At 46.9% G+C, this 24,962-nt stretch overlaps 1 protein-coding gene across 2 annotated transcripts in view; it reads right to left on the reverse strand.

Annotated features, from left to right (window-relative positions):
- ARL2BP (ARF like GTPase 2 binding protein) overlaps positions 1-24,962 on the reverse strand; it is a 171,222-nt gene that overhangs the window by 44,364 nt on the left and 101,896 nt on the right. Inside the window, exon 6 of one of the 2 annotated variants that reach the window (XR_011199894.1) lies at positions 16,527-16,647. The exons of the other annotated variant lie outside the window; for it this stretch is intronic. The gene's annotated coding sequence lies outside the window, so the exon portion shown is untranslated. The remainder of the gene's footprint in view (positions 1-16,526; positions 16,648-24,962) is intronic. 2 annotated transcript variants of the gene reach the window in all.

Genomic DNA, 24,962 nt, shown 5'->3' on the forward strand with positions numbered 1-24,962 from the left:
TTAGATTGTTTTCCCCGCAGAGGGTGAGGTAGGAGTTGTGTATGCTAGTAATAGTGCCCATGCAATGGAATGAATAAGTATGTACAAAATGAAGGTTAAAGTAATATATTTACAAATGTACAAATGTTGAGGATTACTTCCAAACGGCTACAGGCTCCCGGGGAGGCGGGTGGGCGCATGTGAATCTGCAGCGACTAATGCCACGAACAGATGTACACTGGGTAAGTGACATTTTCAGTTCGGTGGCATGTGTAGCTGCAGATACACATGCTGTGCATAGACTAGTAAGCAGTTATCTCCCCAAAAGCGGTGGTTCAGCCTGTAGGAGTGGAAGTAGTTTGAAATAAAGTTCTTAGTACGGCTTGACCTACTGTGGCTTGTTGTGCAGATAACACATCTACACAGTAGTGTTTAGTAAATGTATGAGGCGTAGACCATGTTGCTGCCTTACATATTTCGTTCATTGGAATATTTCCTAGAAAGGCCATAGTAGCACCTTTCTTTCTGGTTGAGTGTGCCTTTGGTGTAATAGGCAGTTCTCTTTTTGCTTTAAGATAGCAGGTTTGGATGCATTTTACTATCCATCTGGCAATACCTTGTTTTGAAATTGGATTTCCTGTATGAGGTTTTTTGAAGGCAATAAATAGTTGTTTTGTCTTCCTAATTTCTTTTGTCCTGTCAATGTAGTACATTAGCGCTCTCTTGATGTCTAATGTATGTAGTGCTCTTTCAGCTATTGAACCTGGCTGTGGGAAGAACACTGGTAATTCCACTGTTTGGTTTAAGTGGAACGGTGAGATAACCTTTGGTAAGAATTTTGGATTTGTTCTTAGAACGACTTTATTTTTGTGAATTTGAATAAATGGTTCTTGTATGGTAAACGCCTGTATTTCACTTACTCTCCTTAGAGATGTAATGGCAATGAGAAATGCAACTTTCCACGTTAAGTATTGCATTTCACAATAATGCATGGGTTCGAAAGGTGGACCCATGAGCCTTGTTAAGACAATGTTGAGGTTCCATGAAGGAACAGGTGGTGTCCTTGGTGGTATAATTCTCTTTAAGCCCTCCATAAACGCTTTAATGACAGGTATTATAAATAAGGAAGTTGAATGAGTAATCTGCAGGTAAGCAGATATTGCTGCGAGATGTATCTTTATGGAAGAGAAAGCTAGATTTGATTTCTGTAAATGTAGTAAATATCCTACTACATCTTTCGGAGATGCATGCAATGGTTGAATTTGATTATTATGACAGTAACTAACAAATCTTTTCCATTTACTTGCATAGCAATGTCTAGTGGAAGGTTTTCTAGCTTGTTTTATGACCTCCATACACTCATGAGTGAGGCCTAAGTGTCCAAATTCTAGGATTTCAGGAGCCAAATTGCTAGATTCAGCGATGCAGGGTTTGGATGTCTGATCTGTTGTTTGTGTTGTGTTAACAGATCTGGCCTGTTGGGTAGTTTGACATGAGGTACTACTGACAGGTCTAGTAGTGTCATATACCAAGGTTGTCTTGCCCATGTTGGTGCTATTAGTATGAGTTTGAGTTTGTTTTGACTCAATCTGTTTACTAGATATGGAAGGAGAGGGAGAGGGGGAAAAGCGTACGCAAATATCCCTGACCAATTCATCCATAGAGCATTGCCTTGGGATTGCCGGTGTGGGTACCTGGATGCGAAGTTTTGGCATTTTGCGTTTTCTTTTGTTGCAAATAGATCTATTTGTGGTGTTCCCCAAATTTGGAAGTAATTGTTCAGGATTTGGGGGTGAATTTCCCATTCGTGGACCTGTTGGTGATCCCGAGAGAGATTGTCTGCTAGCTGGTTCTGGATCCCTGGAATAAATTGTGCTATTAGGCGAATGTGGTTGTGAATTGCCCAATGCCATATTTTTTGTGTTAAGAGACACAACTGTGTCGAGTGTGTCCCCCCCTGTTTGTTTAAATAATACATTGTCGTCATGTTGTCTGTTTTGACAAGAATGTATTTGTGGGTTATCATGGGTTGGAATGCTTTCAATGCTAGAAATACTGCTAACAGTTCTAGGTGATTTATATGAAACTTTCTTTGATGTATGTCCCATTGTCCTTGGATGCTGTGTTGATTGAGGTGTGCTCCCCACCCTGTCATGGAAGCATCTGTTGTTATCACGTATTGTGGCACTGGGTCTTGGAAAGGCCGCCCTTTGTTTAAATTTGTACTGTTCCACCATAGAAGCGAGATGTATGTTTGGCGGTCTATCAACACCAGATCTAGAAGTTGACCCTGTGCATGTGACCATTGTGATGCTAGGCACTGTTGTAAGGGCCGCATGTGCAATCTTGTGTTTGGGACAATGGCTATGCATGAGGACATCATGCCTAGGAGTTTTAATACCATCTTTGCATGTATGTTTTGTGTTGGATACATGGCTTGTATCACCTTGTGAAAATGTTGAACCCTTTGTGGACTTGGAGTGGCTATCCCTTTTGTTGTGTTGATTGTCGCTCCTAAGTATTGCTGTGTTTGACACGGCAGAAGGTGTGACTTTGCATAGTTGATGGAGAAACCCAGCTTGTAAAGGGTTTGTATAACATAATCTGTGTGGTGTGAACACTTTGTTAGCGAGTTGGTCTTGATTAGCCAATCGTCTAGGTACGGAAACACGTGTATTTGCTGCCTCCTGATGTGTGCGGCTACTACTGCTAGACATTTTGTAAAGACTCTTGGCGCTGTTGTTATTCCGAATGGCAACACTTTGAATTGGTAATGTATTCCTTTGAATACAAACCTTAGGTATTTCCTGTGCGAGGGATGTATCGGTATATGGAAATACGCGTCTTTTAGATCTAACGTTGTCATGTAGTCTTGCTGTTTCAGCAGTGGTATTACGTCTTGTAGCGTGACCATGTGAAAGTGGTCTGATTTGATGTAGGTGTTTAGTGTTCTGAGATCTAATATTGGTCTCAGAGTTTTGTCCTTCTTTGGTATTAGAAAGTACAGTGAGTAAACTCCTGTGTTCTTTTGTGGACTTGGTACTAATTCTATTGCGTCTTTTTGCAGTAATGCTTGAACTTCTAGTCCTAGAAGGTCTATATGCTGTTTTGACATATTGTGTGTTTTTGGTGGGACGTTTGGAGGGAGTTGGCGAAATTCTATGCAATAACCATGTTGGATAATTGCTAAGACCCAAGTGTCTGTTGTTATTTCCTCCCAAGATTAGTAGAATTGGCTTAGTCCTCCCCCCACTGGTGTTGTGTGAAGGGGTTGTGTGACTTGTGAGTCACTGTTTATTTTGAGGGGTTTTGGGACCTTGAAATTTTCCCCGGTTTCTTGGGAATTGGCCCCCTCTGTATTGGCCTCGAAAGCCTCCCCTTTGATATTGTCCCTGGTAGGTAGGTGGTATTGTTTGTGAGGTGCTGGCCTCTGTGGCTTGACCCCGAAACCCCCCTCTGAAAGTTGTTTTGCGAAATGTGCCAAATGTGCCTCTGCCCTGCGGGGAATAGAGTGCACCCATGGCTTTGGCTGTGTCCGTGTCCTTCTTTAATTTTTCAATTGCAGTGTCCACTTCCGGCCCAAACAATTGTTGTTCATTAAACGGCATGTTGAGCACTGCCTGCTGTATCTCAGGTTTGAAGCCAGAGGTGCGCAGCCATGCGTGCCTCCTTATCGTCACAGCAGTATTTATTGTTCTTGCTGCTGTATCTGCTGCATCCATAGAAGAACGAATCTGGTTGTTGGAGATATTTGGTCCCTCCTCAACCACTTGTTGCGCTCGTTTCTGGAATTCTTTGGGGAGGTGCTGGATGAGATGCTGCATCTCGTCCCAATGGGCCCTGTCGTAGCGCGCTAGGAGTGCTTGAGAGTTGGCGATGCGCCACTGGTTTGCAGCTTGTGCTGCAACCCTTTTCCCAGCTGCATCAAACTTGCGGCTCTCCTTATCTGGAGGTGGTGCGTCGCCTGATGTTTGCGAGTTGGCTCTTTTACGAGCTGCTCCTACGACTACTGAATCTGGTGTCAGTTGTGACGTAATAAAAGCAGGGTCTGTGGGCGGTGCCTTGTATTTTTTCTCCACCCTTGGAGTTATTGCTCTGCTTTTAACTGGCTCCTTAAAAATCTGTTTAGCGTGCCTTAGCATTCCTGGGAGCATAGGAAGGCTTTGATAATGGCTATGGGTGGAGGACAGGGTGTTAAAGAGGAAGTCATCCTCGATAGGCTCCGAATGTATCGATACATTATGAAATTCGGCTGCTCTAGCTACCACCTGTGCATATGCTGTACTGTCCTCAGGTGGTGAGGGTTTAGTTGGGTACGACTCTGGGCTATTGTCCGATACCGGAGCGTCATAGAGGTCCCATGCATCCTGATCATCTTGGCTCATGGTGGTATGAGCCGGAGATTGTGGTGGAGTCTGTGCCGGTGATACATGAGTTGACGGTGGTGGAGAGGGTGGTGGATTTACCTTCTTTGCCACCTTTGCTTGTGGTTGCTTGTCTTGTTGCTGGAAGTCAAGTTTCCTTTTCCTCCTGATTGGGAGAAGAGTGCTGATCTTCCCTGTACCCTCTTGGATAAAGATACGCTTTTGCGTGTGATCTACTTCTGTTGTTTATAATTCCTCCTCAAATCTGTGTCTTTTTAGTTGGGAGGACAGTGATTGTTCCTCTGAGTAGGAACTGGTTTTCGGTTCGCTTGCCGGGTGTTTTAGCACCGAAACCGTGTCTTTAGTCTTTTTCGGCTCCAACGAGATTTTTCTCTTTTTCGGTGTCGTGCCCTCTCGGTGCCGACCACCTTCGGTGCCGCTGTCTCTGTGCCGAGCAGCTTTGGTGGTGCGGTCTCTGTGCCGAGCAGCTTCGGTGCCGCTATCTCGGTGTCGACCCTTTTCTGAACCACTCTCTCGGTCCTGAGATTGCTGAGTGCCTGTGTCTCGACCTGAGTCGGACGACCTCGGCACCGGCTCGCCCTTTTTCGGTGCCGATGGACGGTCACCTACTTTATGGGTTAAGCCATGGCCTGTTGGCAGTGGCGTCCCCTGGGCATTGTCTGTCTTTTCGTGTGATCTTTGCTTCGACGTCTTACTCACGGTTGGTTGCTCTTCGACGTCGAATTCTTCGGAATCCGACTCGTGGATGGAGAAAGTTTCTTCCTCTTCCTCCTCCTCGAACCTTTGATGTCCTGTCGGCGTGGACGCCATCTGCAACCTCCTGGCTCTTCGGTCTCTGAGTGTTTTTCTCGACCGAAACGCGCGACAGGCCTCACACGTTTCCTCCTTGTGCTCGGGGGACAGGCACAAGTTACAGACCAAATGTTGGTCCGTATAGGGATATTTATTGCGGCATTTAGGACAGAATCAGAACGGGGTCCGTTCCATCAGTCTCGAGGTTGCACGCGGTCGGGCCGACCAGGCCCCGACGGGGGATCGAAAATACCCCGAAGGGCTACCGGAGCTCTTCAAGATTCGGCGTCGATTCTAATCTAACCCGATACCGAACGAAACAATACCAACGTATTTTCCCGAGATTCTGACTAACTTTCCGACCCGAAACACGGAGCGAAAAGGAACACGTCCGAACCCGATGGCGGAAAAAAAACAATCTAAGATGGAGTCGACGCCCATGCGCAATGGAACCAAAGTAGGAGGAGTCCCTCGGTCTCGTGACTCGAAAAAAGACTTCTTCGAAGAAAAACAACTTGTAACACTCCGAGCCACACACCAGACGGCGGACTATGCACAGCATGTGTATCTGCAGCTACACATGCCACCGAACATTTATTTTCAGTTCCCTTTTACTCACACCGGCAAACAGATTCAGGATCTAAGAAAAAGTTACTATTGCCCATTTTACCAAATATGTTCCTGATATAATTTAGCCAGGGTATTTTACCCGCCCCATTTAGGGTCAGGCCGTCCTGGATAATTGTTCTACACAAAGAAGCTGTCAGCTTACTCCACACTGCTTGCCACAAGAGTAAGTGTGCAATATGGACCCTATCCTCCATAAAAGGGATGCCTATCTTTTCCTAGCAAATAAAATGAGCACAGCTGGGGTCTGAGGGGGAACTGCCAGCATGCGCTTCAAGTACTTATTTTCTACATGCTGAAGAATCTTCACATCGGCCAATTCCCATACTCCTGCCCCATAAGATGCCCGTTACACATTTACAACTCTATATGGAGGAGATCACATTCAAAGTTTTTGAACCTAACTTTGTGGCAAATCTAAAAACAGCATGAATGCTTCTTTCAAAGGACATGCTCCTTGCCTCCAGCAATGGTTTCCAATTATTGTGACAATTAAATAAGAGGCCCAAAAAAGGGAAAGCATCAATAGTAACCATGTTTTTTCGTTTAAGGAAGTGTAAACCGGTGGTCTTCTTACCAGCCCTTGTGACCTTTCTAAAGGACTTTCCTTGATTCACACTAGGCCCCAAGTCCTCCATAACAGCACAAAGTGATCAAGCAATGACTGAATGGAACTGCCCTTGTGCACCATCAAGACTACATCATCAATATATAACAGAGGGCGAGTCGCAGCAAGTCACATGCTTTATCCACCAGGCATTCACGAATATTATTAATGTACACAGAAAATAAGATGCAGGCCTGCCTCACTGCTTTTTGCACATTAAATATGTTGGTGAACTCCCCCTTACTTCTATATCTTACACATGCTCTGGTCCCCATGAACAGTTGCCTTACAAACAGCTTAATAGTCATCTAAATGCTCATGTACATCAGAAGGCCCCATAATTTACTGCAGTTGACAACATCGAAAGTGCATGAGAAATCCATAAATTCCATGTGTAGTGTTCTCTTTTTTGCCAGAGTATACTTACTAGTTAAACGATGCAAATTCAAACATTGCTCTATATTGCTCAATTCCTTCTGGAAACCATACTGGGTGTCCCACATAATATTCTTCTCTTCAGCCCATGTCTCTAACCTTGTAAATATGATCCTACCCATCACCTTATAAGTGGAGTCTAGCAGAGAAATTGACCTGTAAAAGCTTGGCTCCATCTTGATGTCCTTTTTGAAAATGGGGACTATCACAGACGAAACTCAATATTTTCTGCAAACATATCCAGGGTAAGCAATCTGGCCCTTCAGCTTTCCATTTCCTTCCTCCTTTCATGGTGCTTTTGAGCTTCTCTAAACCTGTCTCCAAGCAGACTGCACATAATCCCAAATTACTGGCCTGGTCCTTATTCATATTGGAACACTCAGCCTCGTTCTTCTTAGCATATACGGTTGTAAAGCGCTTTACCCACTAGACTGGTAGAATAACTGTTTCCACTTATGGAATTTTTAACTCCCTAAAATATGGCGCATTAAACATGGTCCAAAAGGCCAGCCAATCAGATTCCTTGTTCGCCTCAGAAGTGTCTCCCATGCTTATTCCTTTATAACACCCCTGCACACATGCAATGCTACTTTATAAAGTCTCCTGCCTTCTTTAACCCTACATGTGTTTCTTGAGTTGGCCTACATTGCCCTCTCTAACATCTTGTGAGCTTGTTTGTGCAGTATGAATCAAACCACCTAAGCGCTTTCCCTGGACTATATCTTGGGCCTTGCGATGAAGGCTCTCTTACATGGTTACGAAGCATCTGTTATGAACAAGTGGCGGGGTTCTGCTTCTGGAATAGTACTCTCTTAATGATGCCCTTTTCTGTGACACTATCAAACAAGAGATCAAAGAGCTAATATGCAGACTTTCTTACCAGCTTTTCAACTTCTCACACCACAAATTCTTGAGACTGTGCTGTAAAGGCCTCACTTGTAAGTGCCCCAGAGCTACATTCAACATACAGGAAAGTATTAATCTCAGGCGAGACATAGATTTATACGACTAGTGTAAAGATTGGTTTGAAAGGAAAGGCATTTTGATTGGATGGACTAATTATCTCTTACAAAGAAAACAAGTTAATAATCTAATTATCATAAGGATTGGCTTGACAGGAAAGACATTTAGATTGCTTGGATTAAGGCTCTCTTCTGAAGAAGACAAGTTAATAACATCGTGAGATGACTAGATTATCGTTGAGATGTCACTTTCAGGAGCCATGTAATTGTATTAATTAATACAATTACATTGATTACCCTGGTCATGAGGGTTAGTGGGCACTTGCCTCATTGTGTCACTTACTTTCAGGAGCCAAGCATTGAAGGGTGCAAAGATGAGGATTTCCAATGTCTCTAGTGACACAACCACTTGCAATATTTCTGTGAAGTATACAGCTTCATGTCCAAGGATATTTTGCAGACAGCTTTGGTTTTCTCCAACATGCCTCAAGACTTTCTAATCCACTCTGTGAAAGGGATTTGAAAACACATCTAGAAGGTCTGTTAAGCATACTGAGTCTTTTGTTCTGTCAGTTTTGATGGATTCAATGAAATGCCAACATCTTGAACATTTCTTTATTCACCCAGTAGTTTGATGTTTTAAGATTAAACGTGTGTTGGAATTCTTCATTTAAGACTTCTTCTATACTAGAAAACAGCACCTGTAAACTCCTTTGAGATCTACTCAATCTTTCAACTACACATTTGTACAAGAGAAAGCATAGTTATTCAGAACTCCTCTTCCCCTTTTCTTCCTTTACCACTTGTCTTCTCTTCAAAGACAGGTTTCTGTTATTCTGTTGTTGAGAGGAGGATGTCCATTCACTGTTTTGAACTTAAAAATTGTTAATCTGCTTAAATGTAATCCTCCGCTACACCTGCAATCATTTTCCACCTTCACAACTACATTTATCCAAATCACCTCATAGCCTTGATTTTGCTCTAATGTACCTCATCGAATCTCGTCTCCAAAATGTGTTGCATTCATCTTTATGACAATCCTAAAGTTAAAATACTTCTTTATCTTTTGTGAAACTATTGCACAAAACATTAGTTGTTTTCTGCCTTGATTACTGTGTATCTCAATTGCTGGTCTTCATTATTATGTTACTGCATTTATTCAGATTACTCTAACTATTGTGTTCCACTTTTATTTTCACATCTCCTCTTAACTTTCCCAACCTCACTGCCTACATTTGCATTTCATTTTAGATTCTATTTTCTCTGTCTAGTCTTTGCATGTCTGCACACCTTGGTTCTGCTACATTTATCACTTTTCAGCCAGCCCCCTGTGCATCATATAATTTTTGCTTGCTTGCCCTCTTAACACCAAAGCTGTGGAACAAGCTCCTACTTCAAACCAGGACTCCATCAACCTTCTTTACACTGAAACTGTTGCTGATGACTAATCTTCTTGAATTAGCTAACATCCATGAACATATGAATAATAGTTGTTTTTCATTCCTGTTTCCTTATCTCTTGTATGGTTTCCTTTTTATGCGCTGTACAATGCTTTGGGATTGTGTGTCTGGTATTTGTAACTAATAAAGGGCTTTTATCCAAACATTGTGTTTTATGTTGCAGCTTGCACAGATGTGGCTGTGCTGCCACATACCATTTTGCCAACTGCTCTAAAGGGCATGCTTCCGTCTTTTGGAGTGGAGTCAAAGTGAATTTTCAACAACCTAAATTACTAGTGAATTACTCCTCAAAAAGAGATTATGGTCCTGAGTTGGCAGTCTATGTTTTTCTACTGTTTTGCTGTGTAAGGCAAAATCTGAGTTAGTAAGGTATCCAAAGTAGCTCCAAAAAGTTCTGGTACCAACTCAATCAAGGATCTGCAAGACATATGTTTTGCAGAGCCCCAGAAATTAGCAATGTCTGCACTTGTGGTACGGTAGTCAGGATGTTTGGTCCAACAATGCACCATTTATTTGCCAAAAGGGATAGTAGATGTCTGATTATATGCTTCATCCTAATTCAGATCTGGTACTGGGTCATCTTCCCAGAGGAATCTGAGTACAATGAGACTAGGATTGTTCAGGAGAACCCTACTGAGATCTTGGAATGTGGCACTTTTGTGGTGTTCTGCTCAGTCTTCCTGAATAAGACTTATCACAATATCTGGACAATTGAATCAGCCAGAAGGCAAAGGAAAGGTAAGAGAAGTATATAAACTGGTTCCACATTTTCCTAAATGCTCTCCTTCTGCAGGAGGGTTGGTGCCGATTTTGAGGTCATCAATGTTGCACCAGTTGATGACAGCGCCTTAAATAAGGCTTGTGAAGTTATAGTCGGGGAAACACTGATTGGGGTATGCCTCAACATCAAAGTCCTTGAATTATGCCTTTAAAATGCGCATGGATGGTGGCACGATTTTTCTGAGGGCACCCAAGGGTGTTGAGGTGGTCCAGCATGATGCAAACTAAAACCATCCTCGTCCACTGGCAGACTTGAAAGCCTTGGACGAGGTGATCTCGTCCAAGGCACCGGTTCCCGGGTGCCTTGGACGAGATCACCTCGTCCTGCACCCGGTAACCGGGGGGAGCGCTAGCGCTTCCCCATGGGCCCCCCACTGACCCCCCCCGGTCGTGGATGGAAGGGGAATCCCTTCCCCTTCCACTCCCTGACCCCCCCCCTGTGACGTCAGCGCGCATTGCGCGCTGATTGTCACAGAGGCCTCCTCCTTTGCGCTGGAAGCTCAGCTCGGAAGAGAAATGCAAAGCACGTGGAGGAGGCCGGAGAGGCTTCAAAGGGAAGGAAATTAATTTCCTTCCCTTTGAATTCTCTCCCAGCGCTTCAAAAGCCCACTAGACACCAGGGATTTATTTTGAAAGTGGAAATCGGCATAAGGGAGCGACCCCTTGGGCAAGGGTCGCTCCCGGGGGGGGGAGGGGTTTGGGGGGCATATTTTTTTTTTATGCCTTTTTTGCCCCCAGGGGCTGCAGAAACCTCTAGGTACCAGGGATCTTTTTTTTAGAGGTGGGGAGCGACCCCTTAGGCAAGGGTCGCTCCCCTAGGGGACAAATTACATTTAGGCCATTTCTGCCCCCCTTGGGGGCAGATTGGCCTATTTTTATGAGGCCAATCTGCCCCCAAGGGGGACAGAAACCACGAGACACCAGGGAGTTTTTTTTTCTTTGTGAATTTCACGAAAGGGGAGCGACCCCTTAGGCAAGGGTCGTTCCCCTGGGGGGGCAAATTTATTTTAGGCCATTTCTGCCCCCCTGGGGGGCAGATCAGCCTATTTTAATTAGGCCGATCTGCCCCAAGGGAGGCAGAAACCACAAGGCACCGGGGATTTTTTTGTTGTTGTTGTTGTTTTACAGATGGTAATCGACCCCTTAGGCAAGGGTCGCTCCCCTGGAGGGGCAAATTGTATTTAGGCCATTTCTGCCGCCTTTGGGGGCAGAAACCACTAGGCACTGGGGATCTTTTTTTTTTTTTGCGCCAATGTCACACAAGGGGAGTGACCCCGTAGGCAAGGGTCGCTCCCGGGGGCGGGTTTGGGAGGCCGGGGGGCAAATTTATTTTAGGCCATCTCTGCCCCCCCCGGTGGCAGATCGACCTATTGTTATTAGGCCGATCTGCCTCAGGGGGGGGGGGCAGAAACCTCTAGGCGCCAGGGCTATTTTTTTTTATTTTTTATTTTTTTTTTATTTTAGATGGGGAGCGACCCATTAGGCAAGGGTCGCTCCCCTGGGGGGCAAATTGTATTTAGACCATTTCTGCCCCCTTGGGGGCAGATCGGCCGACTTTATGTCAATCTGCCCCCAAGGGGGGCAGAAACCACCAGGCACCGGGGATTTTTTTTTTTGCGCCAATATCACGCAAGGGGAGCGACCCCGTAGGCAAGGGTCGTTCCGGGGGGGGGGGTTGGGAAGGCAGATTTATTTTATGCCATTTCTGCACCCCCTGGGGGCAGATCGGCTTATTGTTATTAGGCCGATCTGCCCCCAGGGGGGGCAGAAACCTCTAGGCGCCAGGGCTAATTTTTTTTTGTGTTTTTTTTTTTTTTTAGAGATGGGGAGCGACCCATTAGGCAAGGGTCGCTCCCCAGGGGGACAAATTGTATTTAGACCATTTCTGCCCCCCTTGGGGGGAAGATCGGCCGATTTTAGGTCAATCCGCCCCCAAGGGGGCAGAAACAACTAGGCACCGGGGATTTTTTCTTTGCGCCAATGTCACGCAAGGGTCGCTCCCCTGGGGGGCAAATTGTATTTAGACCATTTCTGCCCCCTTGGGGGCAGATCGGCCGACTTTAGGTCAATCTGCCCCCAAGGGGGGCAGAAACCACCAGGCACCGGGGATTTTTTTTTTTGCGCCAATGTCACGCAAGGGGAGCGACCCCGCAGGCAAGGGTCGTTCCAGGGAGGGGGGGGGGGTTGGGAAGGCAGATTTATTTTATGCCATTTCTGCACCCCCTGGGGGCAGATCGGCTTATTGTTATTAGGCCGATCTGCCCCCAGGGGGGGCAGAAACCTCTAGGCGCCAGGGCTAATTTTTTTTTGTGTTTGTTTTTTTTTTTAGAGATGGGGAGCGACCCATTAGGCAAGGGTCGCTCCCCAGGGGGACAAATTGTATTTAGACCATTTCTGCCCCCCTTGGGGGGAAGATCGGCCGATTTTAGGTCAATCCGCCCCCAAGGGGGCAGAAACAACTAGGCACCGGGGATTTTTTCTTTGCGCCAATGTCACGCAAGGGTCGCTCCCCTGGGGGGCAAATTGTATTTAGACCATTTCTGCCCCCTTGGGGGCAGATCGGCCGACTTTAGGTCAATCTGCCCCCAAGGGGGGCAGAAACCACCAGGCACCGGGGATTTTTTTTTTTTGCGCCAATGTCACGCAAGGGGAGCGACCCCGCAGGCAAGGGTCGTTCCAGGGAGGGGGGGGGTGGGAAGGCAGATTTATTTTATGCCATTTCTGCACCCCCTGGGGGCAGATCGGCTTATTGTTATTAGGCCGATCTGCCCCCAGGGGGGGCAGAAACCTCTAGGCGCCAGGGCAAAAAAAAAATTGTGTTTTTTTTTTTTTTTTAGAGATGGGGAGCGACCCATTAGGCAAGGGTCGCTCCCCAGGGGGACAAGTTGTATTTAGACCATTTCTGCCCCCCTTGGGGGGAAGATCGGCCGATTTTAGGTCAATCCGCCCCCAAGGGGGCAGAAACAACTAGGCACCGGGGATTTTTTCTTTGCGCCAATGTCACGCAAGGGGAGCGACCCCATAGGCAAGGGTCGCTCCCGGAGGGGCTTGGGGGTGTGGGGGGGCAAATTTATTTTAGGCCATTTCTGCCCCCCCGGGGGCAGATTGGCCTATTGTTATTAGGCCGATCTGCCCCCGGGGGGGGGGGGGGAAGAAACCTCTAGGCGCCAGGGCTAATGTTTTTTGTGTTTTTTTTGTTTGTTTGTTTTTTTAGAGATGGGGAGCGACCCATTAGGCAAGGGTTGCTCCCCTGGGGGGGGGCAAATTGTATTTAGACCATTTCTGCCCGCCTTGAGGGCAGATAGGCCGATTTTAGGTCAATCTGCCCCCAAGGGAGCAGAAACCACTAGGCACCGGGGATTTTGTTTTTTTTGCACCAATGTCACGCAAGGGGAGCGACCCCGTAGGCAAGGGTCGCTCCCGTGGGGGCTTGGGGGGCAAATTTATTTTAGGCCATTTCTGCCCCCCCCTGGGGCCGGCTGAGCTAGAGGCCAAAATCCACAGGTAGGCACTTTGTAAAAAAAACACCTCTGTTTTCTGTGAAAAAATGTGTGTGCACCTTGTGTTTTGGGCCATTTCGTGGGAGCTAGGCCTACCCACACAAGTGAGGTATCATTTTTATCGGGAGACTTGGGGGAACGCTGGGTGGAAGGAAATTTGTGGCTCCTCTCAGATTCCAGAACTTTCTGTCACCGAAATGTGAGGAAAATGTGTTTTTTTAGCCAAATTTTGAGGTTTGCAAAGGATTCTGGGTAACAGAACCTGGTCAGAGCCCCACAAGTCACCCCATCTTGGATTCCCCTAGGTCTCTAGTTTAAAAAAATGCACAGGTTTGGTAGGTTACCCTAGGTGCCGGCTGAGCTAGAGGCCAAAATCTACAGGTAGGCACTTTGCAAAAAACACCTCTGTTTTCTGTCAAAAAATGTGACGTGTCCACGTTGTGTTTTGGGGCATTTCCCGCCGCGGGAGCTAGGCCTACCCACACAAGTGAGGTATCATTTTTATCGGAAGACTTGGGGGAACATAGAATAGTAAAACAAGTGTTATTGCCCCTTGTCTTTCTCTGCATTTTTTCCTTCCAAATATAAAAGTGTGTGTAAAAAAGACGTCTATTTGAGAAATGCCCTGTAATTCACATGCTAGTATGGGCACCCCGGAATTCAGAGATGTGTAAATAACCACTGCTCCTCAACACCTTATCTTGTGCCCATTTTGGAAATACAAAGGTTTTCTTGATAGCTACATTTCACTCTTTATATTTCAGCAAATGAATTGCTGAATACCCGGTATAGAATGAAAAGCCACTGCAGGGTACAGCTCATTTATCGGCTCTGGGTACCTAGGGTTCTTGATGAACCTACAAGCCCAATATATCCCCGCAACCAGAACAGTCCAGCAGACGTAACAGTATATTGCTTTCAAAAATCTGACATTGCAGGAAAAAGTCACAGAGTAAAATGTAGAGAAAAAATGCTGTCTTTTTCACCTCAATTTCAATATATTTATTTTTTTCAGTTGTTATTTTCTGTAGGAAACCCTTGTAGGATCTACACAAATTACCCCTTGCTGAATTCAGAATTTTGTCTACTTTTCAAAAATGTTTAGGTTTCTGGGATCCAGCATTGGTTTCACGCCCATTTCAGTCACTGACTGAAAGGAGGCTGGAAGCAAAAAAATCGTAAAAATGGGGTATGTCCCAGTAAAATGCCAAAATTGTGTTGAAAAATGGGGTTTTCTGATTCAAGTCTGCCTGTTCCTGAAAGCTGGGAAGCTGGTGACTTTAGCACCGCAAACCCTTTGTTGATGCCATTTTCAGGGGAAAAAACACAAGCCTTCTTCTGCAGCCCCTTTTTCCCTTTTTGTTTAAAAAAAACGAAATTTTCACTGTATTTTGGCTAATTTCTTGGCCTCCTTCAGGGGAACCCACAAAGTCTGGGTACATCTAGAATCCCTAGGATGTTGGGAAAAAGGACGCAAATTTGGCGTGGGTAGCTTATGTGGACAAAAAGTTATGAGGGCCTAAGCGAGAACTATTCCAAATAGGCAAAAAAAGGCCTGGCACAGGAGGGGGGAAAAGGCCTGGCAGCGAAAGGGTTAATGTAGGGAGAGAAACACACTTCTCTGAATGAGATCTGAAATCTTTCCCCAGAGCTCCTAGTTAGTCCTTTAGGTAAATTACCTCTCTGCTTATTACCCTAATAAGCACTTTCCATCAAATAGGGCATTCTGTTGCAAGGTGAGATTCTAAAAGAAAAACTGTATAAATTGTGATTTTTAAACATTTCTATAAAATAGTGTTTGGTAACAATTAAGAGGCAATAACTTTGCAGTCCGCAGCTGTCCTATTAGGAAACAAATTGCATAATGAAGCAACATCTTGAAGTATATTAAATACACATGCTGGAGTAGGTCCCTGTGTTAAACAGACTGAATTAGCAGAGTTCACATTTTCCAGCAAAGCGCAGTTTTATGAAGAAAAGTCAGAAGAAGAAGTTTGTTTCAAAAGTAATCAACGTAAAAGGTATACACAGCAAAATACTGGATAGTGGATATTTTTGTCAAAGGACTAGTATTTTGGTTGCACCTTTAAGAAAGCCAATAAGTGAGCGCATTTGTGAATAAAAAAAGCTGTTAGTGAATAGAACCCTGTCGTAAGGTAGGCATCCACAGAACAAACACCTAAACTAAAATTACTATAAATCAGCAATAAAAAATGTATTGTGGCAGCACATTAAATGTATCAAAGAAGACACCAGGTTGCATTTATAGTCTACCTGATGGGCCGTTCGCGTAATGAGAACACTAACGAGACAGCTCTGTCAATCCTTAAAATGCGATAGCCTCGAAGGAGAGCCCATCCAAGCAATGGAAACCATGAAAAACACATAAAAAGCCAACGGCTCAAGGGGCTCACCCAAAACTCTGTACTTCTTAGCATACATTTTTGATTAAAAAACAGAGTGAATTTCTGCTTCAAGGTGTTTTTTTTTTTTTTTTTTTTAAAGGAAACAAAAATGAAGAAGGCCCTCTGTTCAAAGACCTTTAGAACATGGAGCAACAAAAATGAAGCAAGGGCGTACTGATAATGTAGTATTCTGGTTTCATTAGCATTCTATGCGGTTCTGCCACTGCAAGAATAATGACAACAGCAAACGAGAGGAGGTAGCACACATAAGGAAATAAATGCATCAATAACACAAATTCATAAATCGAGCACACACTGACGAGGGGAGAGGCGAGAAACAGGAAATATACCCTAAAATCAGATGGATCTATGAGTTTCCATATTCTTTTGAGATTCGAATGGAAAACTCCTGGGCCCATTGGTTTTAATTTCAAACTCACTTGTAATTTAGAATCTTCACTCATTAGTCGAAATTCTCATTTTAATACAGAGCGGATAATGGAAGGGAGAAAATGATTCACTTACTCAGAACAGTTAGTGTAATGTACAAAAGAAGACGTTCCGTACTTTAGCTTTTTCTAGTGAATACTATACCTTCCCACAGATGCCTTATCTCGTGACATCCTCCAGGTGCCAGACTGGTCCTGGAAACTTTGCACACATCCGTCTCTGTATAGTGACACTGGGGGGTGCCAAAGTGGTGATGTCCCTCCATCTGATCAGATCACAATAAGCCGTATAAAAGTGCAGCTCTGAAATACCAAAAGCCACAAGCAGCGCACTCATATGAAGCCAAACATTTAAAAACGCAGTATCACTGATATCATTTTACCCCACCCATCAGTACAAGGAGGAAGGTTGGTGGTAAGGAATCTCAGATAGACAAAATATTTAACTGATTCTTGCGATGGCTACTTCTTCCTATAGATTCCTCATCTTTTTATAAATTCCCTATGAACGACTCTCAAGAGGCGGGTCTGAGACAACCGAGGTTTGACAAAATGAACATCACTCTTAACTTGGGAGTACACACAGTAATGAGTCGTGCACATATGTACAGATGCCCAAATAACAGTCCAACAGATATTGGACACAGGAAACACCCTAGATATTGCAGAGAAAGCTAACTTGATCCTAGCTGAATGGGCCCTAATGCTCTCCAGGATTCTTTCTTTACCCCAGCCAAACTGATTGAAAAGTGAAAAAAAAACCTTTATGAAAAGGCATTCTTATTGGCCGCCTTTCCCTTTCTTCTACCATCCAAAAACCAATGAACAACAGGCTATCCACTCACATTTCTTTAGTCCTGTCAACATAAAAGCTAACAGCATTGCAGTATCATCCTTCAAAGGATGCTCAAGGGGAAATAATTCAGTAGGTTGATGGAGTGAGCCATGTAAAATGGCGGAGTAAAACCAACTAATCCAGAACGAAACATTGAGTTTGGAGCACTCTCAGGTTCAATAAGGACAGCAGCAAGTCCCAGATTATCAGAACTAAAAATTAGTGTGAATAGAATTCCAAATCATTCTCTGCCTTTAGAAAGTTCTCTTTAACATCTTTGTTGGGAAGAGCAAGAAGCTCTTTTATCAAGATTTGGGAGTGAAGATTAAATGGGGAGGTGGAGAATAACAAGTTACTTACCTTCGGTAACGGGGTATCTGGTAGAGACTCTATCTAGCTGCAGATTCCTTACCTTAGAATTCCCCGGCGTCTGGTTCAAATCCGGAGTTTTTTCTGAGCAGTACCCTGCGCGCGCCGTCGGGCGGCGTCATTCGGATCCATGTGCGTCGACCAGATCCGCGTGCGTCGTTGGAGCCGTCTATGACGTCATGGTTGTCTATATAGACGCCGTCTCGGCGCACGTACGTCAGTTCTTTTCCACAACTTCCCACGCCAGAAGCACAGAGTCATGGAAGAACCAACAGTTATGGATTTTACCTCTTTGACTGTTTGAAGTAAAAATTCTTTCATGCCTTTAATAAAGGCAAAAATGCCAAAATCATATGTATACATATGTGTAAGGAAATGCCTCCTTGGCATGGTTACCCCCTGACTTTTTGCCTTTGCTGATGCCAAGTTATGATTTGAAAGTGTGCTGAGGCCTGCTAACCAGGCCCCAGCACCAGTGTTCTTTCCCTAAAACTGTACCTTTGTTTCCACAATTGGCACACCCTGGCATCCAGGTAAGTCCCTTGTAACTGGTACCCCTGGTACCAAGGGCCCTGATGCCAGGGAAGGTCTCTAAGGGCTGCAGTATGTCTTATGCCACACTGGGGACCCCTCACTCAGCACAGACACACTGCTTGCCAGCTTGTGTGTGCTGGTGGGGAGAAAATGACTAAGTTGACATGGCACTTCCCTCAGGGTGCCATGCCAACCTCACACTGCCTAGGGCATAGATAAGTCACCCCTCTAGCAGGCCTTACAGCCCTAAGGCAGGGTGCACTATACCATAGGTGAGGGCATAGGTGCATGAGCACTATGCCCCTACAGTGTCTAAGCAAAACCTTAGACATTGTAAGTGCAGGGTAGCCATAAGAGTATATGGTCTGGGAGTCTGTCATACACGAACTCCACAGCACCATAATGGCTACACTGAAAACTGGGAAGTTTGGTATCAAACTTCTCAGAACAATAAATGCACACTGATGCCAGTGTACATTTTATTGTGAAATACACCCCAGAGGGCAACTTAGAGATGCCCCCTGAAAACATTCCCGACTTCCAGTGTGGGCTGACTAGTTTTGCCAGCCTGCCACACACCAGACATGTTGCTGGCCACATGGGGAGAGTGCCTTTTTCACTCTGTGGCTAGTAACAAAGCCTGTACTGGGTGGAGGTGCTTCTCACCTCCCCCTGCAGGAACTGTAACACCTGGCGGTGAGCCTCAAAGGCTCACCCCCTTTGTTACAGCGCCACAGGGCACTCCAGCTAGTGGAGATGCCCACCCCCTCCGGCCACGGCCCCACTTTTGGCGGCAAGGCCGGAGGAGATAATGAGAAAAACAAGGAGTCGTCACTGGCCAGTCAGGACAACCCCTAAGGTGTCCTGAGCTGAGGTGACTCTGACTTTTAGAAATCCTCCATCTTGCAGTTGGAGGATTCCCCCAATAGGATTAGGGATGTGCCCCCTCCCCTCAGGGAGGAGGCACAAAGAGGGTGTAGCCACCCTCAGGGCTAGTAGCCATTGGCTACTAACCACTCAGACCTAAACACACCCCTAAATGGAGTATTTAGGGGCCCCCAGAACCTAAGAAAACAGATTCCTGCAACCTGAAGACGAAGGACTGCTGACCTGAAGCCCTGCAGAGAAGACGGAGACACCAACTGCTTTGGCCCCAGCCCTACCGGCCTGTCTCCCCACTTCAAAAAAAACTGCACCAGCGACGCGTCCCACAGGGTCCAGCGACCTCTGAAGCCTCAGAGGACTACCCTGCATCTAAAAGGACCAAGAACTCCAGAGGACAGCGGCTCTGCTCCAAAGAAGAAACAACCTTGCAACAAAGAAACAAACTTTAAAGGACTGCACATTTCCCGCCGGAAGCGTGAGACTTTCCACTCTGCACCCGACGCCCCCGGCTCGACCTGCGGAGAAACAACACTACAGGGAGGACTCCTCGGCAACTGCGACCCTGTGAGTAGCCAGAGTTGACCCCCCTGGGCCCCCCCAGTGACGCCTGCAGAGGGAATCCAGAGGCTCCCCCTGACCGCGACTGCCTGCTTCTAAGAACCAGACGCCTGGTAAAGAGACTGCACCCGCAGCCCCCAGGACCTGAAGGATCCCACCTCCAGTGCAGAAGCGACCCCCAGGTGGCCCTCTCCCTTGCCCAGGTGGTGGCTACCCCGAGGAGCCCCCCCCCCCCCTTGCCTGCCTGCTTCGTTGAAGAGACCCTTGGGTCTCCCATTGAACTCCATTGCAAACCCGACGCCTGTTTGCACTCTGCACCCGGCCGCCCCCGTGCCGCTGAGGGTGTACTTTTTGTGCTGACTTGTGTCCCCCCCGGTGCCCTACAAAACCCTCCTGGTCTGCCCTCCGAAGTCACGGGTACCTACCTGCTGGCAGACTGGAACCGGGGCAACCCTTCTCCATTGAAGCCTATGTGTTCTGGGTACCACTTTGACCTCTGTACCTGACCGGCCCTGAGCTGCTGGTGTGGTAGCTTTGGGATTGCCCTGAACCCCCGACGGTGGGCTACCTTGGACCCAACTTTGAACCCTGTAGGTGGTTTACTTACCTGCAAAACTAACAAACACTTACCTCCCCCAGGAACTGTTGAAATTTGCACTGTCTAGTTTTAAAATAGCTTATTGCCATTTTTGCCAAAACTGTACATGCTATTTTGCTGATTCAAAGTTCCTATGATACCTAAGTGAAGTACCTTTCATTTGAAGTATTGATTGTAAATCTTGAACCTGTGGTTCTTAAAATAAACTAAGAAAATATATTTTTCTATACAAAAACCTATTGGCCTGGAATTGTCTTTGAGTGTGTGTTCCTCATTTATTCCCTGTGTGTGTACAACAAATGCTTAACACTACCCTCTGATAAGCCTACTGCTCTACCACACTACCAGAAAATAAAGCATTCAAATTATCTCTTTTTGCCACTATCTTACCTCTAAGGGGAACCCTTGGACTCTGTGCATGCTATTTCTTACATTGAAATAGTACATACAGAGCCAACTTCCTACTATATATATATATATATATCTGTATAAACAAATATCCGCAGAGCGGGGAGGCTTGGGTGGGTGTAAGGAATCTGCAGCTAGATAGAGTCTCTACCAGGTACCTCGTTACCGAAGTTAAGTAACTTGTTCATCTGATAGAGACTTCTAGCTGCAGCTTCCTTACCTTAGAATAGATACCCAAGCTATAACCCCTGTCAGTGGGTGAAGGAGATTTTTACACTAGGAAGTCCTGCAAAACAGACCGGCAAAATGCCCCTCTCTTCTTACCTGGCTATCCAGGCAGTAGTGTTTTGCAAACGTGTGCAAAGAAGCCCACGTTGCAACCTGACAGATGTCCACCACCGGTACGCCACGTGCTAACGCAGTGGTAGCAGCTTTCCCCCTAGTAGAATGAGCTCTCAAGCCCTCGGGAGGCTGCTTCCTTGCCAAAGCGTAGCATATCTTTATACAGAGAACGACCCAGCGCGAAATGGATAGTTTCTGCACCGCCCGACCCTTCTTTGCACCAACGTACCCCGTCGTCCACCTGGAACTCTTTAGTGTGGTCAAGGTAGAACGATAACGCTCTTTTTAGGTTCAGCCAATGGAGACGCTCCTCTTCGTTAGAGGGATGCGGTGGTGCAAAGAAGGTGGGCAGGGTGATTGTCGCCCTTAGTGGGAAGGGTATGCCCAGACGTGGGTCCCGTGCTCCCCAGGCCACTGGATTCAAGCTAGCCTGGCTGATGAGGGGTGAAACCCCAAAACCGGTCCCAGGATGCTTGTTTCCAGTCCAGGGAAGACTTGGCCTGGCAGTTTGGGCTGGACTGTTCACATGGGGAACAGGGTCAAGACTGATTTGCATATGGCTGGGTCCAAACTGGAATGGCATGGGCAGCAAAAAAACAATGGATTTAGGCCCAGATCTCTGTACGGGGGGTGAATGTTTGACATTGTTCAGCATTTCGTCCATCACTTGTTCTTTTTGCATTTGTCGCCCTAAGTGGGAAGGGTATGCCCACACGTGGGTCCCGTGCTCCCCATGCCACTGGATTCAAGCTAGCCTGGCTGATGAGGGGTGAAACCCCGGAACCGGTCCCAGGATGCTTGTTTCTAGTCCAGGGAAGACTTGGCCTGGCAGTTCGGGCTGGACTGTTCCCATGGGGAACAGGGTCAAGACTGATTTGCATATGGCTGGGTCCAAACTGGAATGGCATGGACAGCAAAAAAACGATTGATTTAGGCCCAGATCTCTGTAATGGAGGTGAATGTTTGACATTGTTCAGCATTCCGTCCATCACTTGTTCTTTTTGCAGGGTGATATTTTGACCCAGATGGAAAGGGGTCACCACCTTGGGGAGGAAAGAGGCACGAGTTCTTAACACTACCTTGTCAGGATATATCAGGAGATAAGGTGGCTTCGAAGATAAAGCCTGCAGCTCACTCACTCTCCTAGCAGATGTAATTGCCACCAAAAAGGCTGTTTTAATAGTGAGCAGCCGGAGAGGACAGTTATGCAAGGGCTCGAAGGGAGCACACATAAGGAAGGTAAGAACCAAATTAAGATTCCACTGGGGCATAACGAAAGGCACAGTCGGGAACAGATGCACAAGCCCTTTCAAAAACCTTTGTACTATAGGTGATTTAAACAGAGATGGTTGATCAGGCAACTGAAGAAAAGCCGATAAGGCTGCAAGATAGCCCTTGAGAGTCCCCAAGGAGGAACCCTGCTGGGCGAGAGACAATATAAACAAAAGGATGTTAGACAGAGAAGAAAGAGGATCAATAGACCTCTCTGTACAATATGAAACAAAACGTTTCCAACGGCAGGCGTAGATCGACTTAGTAGAGGGCCGCCTGGCCGCCAGAATGGCATCACAGACCTCGGGAGAGAGGTCATAAACCATCAACTGTTGCCGCTCAATCTCCACGCATGAAGGCGCAGAGTTGACAGGTTTGGGTGGAGAACCTTCCCCTGCTCCTGCGACAGAAGATCCTCCTGAAGAGGCAGCCTGATTGGAGGACCGATGCTCATTTTGAGAAGCTCTGGATATCAAACTCTCCGTGCTCAATCCAGAGCCACTAGGATTACTTGGGCCCGGTCGTTCTTGATTTTCTTGAAACTCTGGGCAGAAGTGGTATAGGCGGAAAGGCGTACAGGAGGCCTGAACTCCACTCGCGGCTAAAAGTGTCGCCTAGCGATAGCCCCCTTGGAAACTCCAACGCGCAAAACTGCTGACATTGCGCGTTCTCTACGGAGGCAAACAGATCCAACCAAGGCTCTCCCCACTGCTGAAAGAGTCCTTGCACCACCTCCGGATGGAGACACCATTCGTGATCCTCTAAGCATTTTCGGCTGAGCTCGTCTGCCTTGGCGTTCAGAGAATCTGCCAGGTGTTGAACCACCAGGGTCATGCCCTGCTGTTCCAGCCAGGTCCAGAGACGTAAAGCCTCTTGACAAAGGGTCCACTACCCAACACCGCCCTGCTTGTTGCAGTACCACATTGCAGTAGTGTTGTCCGTGAACACCTGCACCACCTTCCCTTTCACAACAGGAAGAAATGCTTTTAATGCTAGCCGGATTGCCCAAAGCTCCAGCAAGTTGATGTGGAGCCCGGATTCCGCCGGAGACCAGTGACCTCTGATCTCCACCTCCCCCAGATGGTCGCCCCATCCCAGAAGTGACGCATCTGTCACTACCGTTAGATATGTTTGGGGAAGGGAGAGGAGTCTGCCTTTGACCCAATCACAGTTCACTAACCACCACTGCAGATCTTTTGCAGTCCCCTCCGAGATCTGAACCACGTCGGTAAGATTTCCCTGATGCTGTGCCCATTGGAACTTCAGGTCCCACTTCAGAGCCCTCATGCGCCATCTGGCATGCTTGAGCAATAGGATGCAGGAAGCCATGAGTCCCAACAGCCTCAGAGTCTGTCTCACCGATGAATGTGAGCTTCTGAGAGGGAGTCAGGTGTGACTTCGGCACATTTATAGTGAACCCCAACGAATGCAGGAGGTTCGCCGTCGTCTGGAGGTGGGTGACGAGAGCCTGGGGCGTAGAAGCCTTCAACAGCCAATCGTCCAGGTAGGGGAAGACTGAAATCCCTGATCTGCGCAGATGAGCTGCCACCACCGCCATCACCGTTGTGAACACCCGAGGGGCACTGGTGAGACCGAAAGGAAGCACGGTACACTGAAAGTGCTTGTGGCCCACCTTGAACCGCAGGTAACGCCTGTGGGCTGGCAGGATAGGAATGTGGAAATACACATCCTGCAAATCCAACGCTACCATCCAGTCTCCTTGGCCTAGGGCAGGCAAAACCTAAGCAAGAGTAAGCATCTTCAATTTCTCCTTCCCGAGGAAGAGATTGACGTCCCTTAAATCCAAGATAGGGCGAAGGCCTTTGTTCTTTTTGGGAATCAGAAAGTAGCGTGAATAACAACCACTGCCTACTTCTGATATCGGGACTCTTTATATGGCTCCCTTGGCCAAGAGAGCCGTACCTTCCTCGCGGAGCAAAGCTAGTTGGTCCTCCATCAGCCAGACCTTTGTCGGAGGGATAGAAGGAGGGAAAGACTGGAAGGGAAGGGAGTAGCCCTTCCGTATGATCTGCAGGACCCACTTGTCCGTGGTGATGGAAAGCCAGTAAGTGAGATGAAAACGAATCCTTCCTCCAAATGGACGGACGTGATCCCGCAGAACCATACTAGGAGGGCTTGGACGCAGTGGAGGGGGGCTGTGTGGAGGCCGACCTCTGGCCAGACCCTCTGGGTCTGATGGTACCACGACCACGTCCTATTCCGGGATGCTGTGAAGCCTGAGGACGGTGGCTTAACTGTGGCTGGTGTGGTACCACGCCCCTTCCGAAGCCTCGAAAGGGGCGAAAGACAGACTGCTGTCGTGCTGGCGCTGAAAGGCCCAAGGATCTGGCCGTGGCTCGAGAATCCTTGAACCTGTCAAGCGCGGAGTCTGCCTTTTCGCCAAAAAGGCGAGAGCCATCAAAGGGCATGTCCATCAAGATGGACTGGACATCCCCTGAGAAACCAGAAGAACGTAGCCAGGTGTGGTGACGCAGGGCCACTGACGATGAAATCGCTCTGCCCAGCGAGTCAGTCGTGTCCAAACCACACTGGATCGTAAACTTGGCTGCATCTCTCCCATCCTTGACAGCCTGGGTGAGAGTGTCCCGTACGCCCTCCGGGACCTGGGGCAGCACCTGTGCCACCGTATCCCATAAAGTATGGGAATAACGGCCCAATAGGCAAGAGGTGTTTACGAACCTCAATGCCAGGCTGGTGGAAGAAAATGTCTTCTTCCCAAACTGGTCCAGCCTCTTGGATTCCCTATCCGGGGGAGCGGC

Source organism: Pleurodeles waltl, chromosome 12 (assembly GCF_031143425.1).
Source record: "Pleurodeles waltl isolate 20211129_DDA chromosome 12, aPleWal1.hap1.20221129, whole genome shotgun sequence".
NCBI lineage: Eukaryota > Metazoa > Chordata > Amphibia > Caudata > Salamandridae > Pleurodeles > Pleurodeles waltl.